General features: G+C 35.6%; 1 long non-coding RNA gene across 1 annotated transcript; it reads right to left on the reverse strand.

Moving 5' to 3' along the window:
• Positions 1-1,092: 1,092 nt before the first annotated feature.
• On the reverse strand, positions 1,093-1,957 carry LOC108364549 (uncharacterized). The gene is made up of 3 exons (XR_001847774.1): positions 1,609-1,957; positions 1,285-1,547; positions 1,093-1,229 (listed from the first exon to the last, which is right to left on the reverse strand). It is a non-coding gene; the product is annotated as an uncharacterized LOC108364549 (long non-coding RNA).
• Positions 1,958-3,225: the final 1,268 nt, after the last annotated feature.

The following is a 3,225-nucleotide window of genomic DNA, read 5'->3' on the forward strand; positions in this document are numbered from 1 at the left end:
ACCGTATACATTTGAATGTGCCACTGCAACGCAAAGACTTAAAAAGTACAAAATGTAAACTTACATAAAGTATGTAACTATTTTTTATTATAATAAAATGTACTGTATTCTTTAAGACAACAAGTACAATACGTGACTAATCAATTACGACCAAACAAAAAATATTGTTGTACATATGTAACAAATTTTTTTAAACATTAAGGTTAAAAACTTTGTTTAGAATTTGAATGAAAATTTTAAAAATCTTTGCGAATTTCGTATAACGTTTGAAATTTCGATCAATATGGAATTGGTTAGGACTAATATTTTACAAGAAATTAACAAAAAAGTTTTGAGTTGCTCAATTTTGTTACATACATACAATATTTTGTGATTGGTCGTAATTAATTGGTCACGTATTGTACATATACATATGTTCGCATAGTTATACAAATGTATTTTAAGTGCGTATGTACACTGTCAATCAAAAGTGAGTGCATGGTGTTTTTTGTTTAATATTTGCAATGTTTTTGAAGTTAAAATTTTTTTTGTTATTTTTTATAAAAACATGGTTCATGCTTTAATCAAAACCACGTTAGTCAAACTTTCAAACTTAATACAGAACTTAGAAAAATTCAACAAATTTTCATCTAAATGTTTAACTTTTTAATCTGAATTTTTAAATAATTTTGGGTACGAGATAGATCGGCTATGTAATTCTAGTGCGGTTTTATGCTTATAACAAGAGCAATTTATAAAATATAGCGTTAATTTTGTTGCGCATTTTACCTTTATGGTAAAAAGTGCAAAAACCCGTCAGCAATAAAAAATCATCAAAAATCAACGCGATCTTTCAGCCGCTTAAAACTTGCACTTATTTCACTAAAATTACATAGCCGATCTATCTGCGTGCCCAAAATTATATTAAAAATTCAGATTAAAAAGTTAAACATTTAGACGAAAGTTTGTTGAATTTTTCTAAGTTCTGTATTAAGTTTGAAAGTTTGACTAACGTGGTTTTGATTAAAGCATGAACCATGTTTTTATAAAAAATAAAAAAATTAACTAATAAATCATAAAATTGTTTGCATACTTATGCATATACTCACATTTCCTAAATTTGATGTTGTGCTGGCCTCAATTTTCAATGTCGGCTCAAGAAATTTGAGGGAATTGTAAAGCGGGCTCATTGCAGTCCCTCTTCCTGCTCCTTGCCCACTTTTGGTATGTCCTTTTCTATTGAAGGCCGCCTAATATTAATGTTGCTTTAGCAATCATTTTTATGAATATCGCAAAGGTACTTACGCGGAAAGAGCAGCGAAGGCTGTTCCACTTGGCTGAAACTTCCGATCGCGGCATCTTCAAAATATCCGCCACATCTTGCCATTGAGCCTCTCGCAAATTCCTGTCCCTGTATTCAGTGGAAAGAAAATTCCACGTGCCTTCTCTAGCTTCTACTTCTTGCACCAGCCTCTCCATTTGCTCATTTGTCCACTTTTCCTTTTCGCACCCGCTTCTTCGTTCCACTGGTGCTACCGCTTGGGCTAACGAACAATCATATTTTGACACTGAAAAGCACATTGTAAAACATTAATATGTTAACTTTTAGAAAAATATTGAAAATTTTACCTTTGCTGCAAATTGATGCAGAAGAAAAACAGCTGTGCACGCGTCAAACGAAAACAAATTGCCAACATGCTGGCAAATTAATTTTAGGTGTCAAATGTTGCCACATTGGCGGTCAAATTAAATTAAGGCCGTTTTCACTTGGCTGTCATTTTATATGACCGTGCGTGGTCATATATGACAACGAACGCATTTGATGCCATATGACAACCCGTTTTATTTCAACTGACAACATTTGACGTCAAATATGACATAGTGAAAACCAAGCATAAGAAGAGGTTTACGTGAACTTCTGTGTTTCTAATATGCAATAAGTTTGTATATCTGTGTTCGTATGGTAAAGTAGCTTATGTCGAAATACTGGCTTTAGTATAATGCGGCATTCCATTTATTCTTTAAACGACAAGGAATTTTTTGATGAGACTTAATAAGAATATTGACTTGCTAGTATCGGAACTATTTCTTGCACGTTTATTGCCAAACATTGTTCAACGGCTCAGCGTCAGTGAATCATTCGTAATCGTAAGCTACTTTTCCATACGAACACAGATATATATATTTTATAAAGGAAATGGTACCTATCGACGATTTTTAATTTATTGGCACATTGACCTGCATAGGCACAGTTTTTTCGGAAAAATTAGGCACAATTTTAAATTTTGATTTTCCATCACTGGTATGTCAGCGATTGGCTCACGCACACAACTACATTTTGCGACAAGTAATTTTTAGCAAAAAAAACGACTTCAACTCTCATATAAAAAAAAAAAATATATATATATCTCATGATCCACTGATCGGACCTTAACCAGATTAGTATGGGACCACTTCTGAGACACTACCTTTCCGATGCAAAAAGAATTATCGAAAGTGGTTGACGGGGTCCAAAGTTATGCGGTAACATACATAAAAAAAAAAAAAAAAGATTCCGACGAACTGATAACCTCCTTTTTTGGAAGTCGGTTAAAAACAGCGACAGCAAGGCATATTAAATAAGGTAGAGGTGATTTTGACATTTTTCTCTTTTGAACACCGACACAGAACACAAACGGCAATAACGCAAAATTTGCTTTATTTCACTTTTAAATAGGAAATAATACCAAAATCTGAGTTTTGCTTTATTTCCAACAAAGGTTTGCCTTATTTCCCATTGCGTATTTATACTATTCATGGTTCCGTGCGCAGAAGTGGAAAACTCTTGACTGCCATTCACCTGGGAGTGGCCAGAAGCGATTCTTGTGCGTACGGTTCAAATCGCAGCTCACAACGTCCGGATATTTATATCCACGTATCCTCTGGGTAGCAACCAAACACCCGTTTGGGAGCGAGCTAAAGTGAGAAGGCGTAAAACTTCGCGTGCGCTGGGTTTGGGTCCCGCCACGTTAAAACCCCGCCCAATGAAAAGCTTCACGCTTACTTTACCTTGCCCCGTCCATCGCATTTCTTGGATGGCGGTGATGTCAGCCTTTGTCTTCCCGAGGACATCAACCAGCCGGGCAGAGGCACCTTCCCCATTAAGGGTCCGGATATTCCAGGTGCATACCCTTAAATCATAGTCCTTTATACGTTTGCCGTGGTCGTCATCAGAAAAAGGGGGTCTCATCCGAGGCTGTTTGCTTC

The sequence above is a fragment of the Rhagoletis zephyria genome, unplaced genomic scaffold (genome assembly GCF_001687245.7).
Source record: "Rhagoletis zephyria isolate East Lansing unplaced genomic scaffold, Rhagoletis_zephyria_1.1 Rzeph_scaffold_01589, whole genome shotgun sequence".
Taxonomy (NCBI): domain Eukaryota; kingdom Metazoa; phylum Arthropoda; class Insecta; order Diptera; family Tephritidae; genus Rhagoletis; species Rhagoletis zephyria.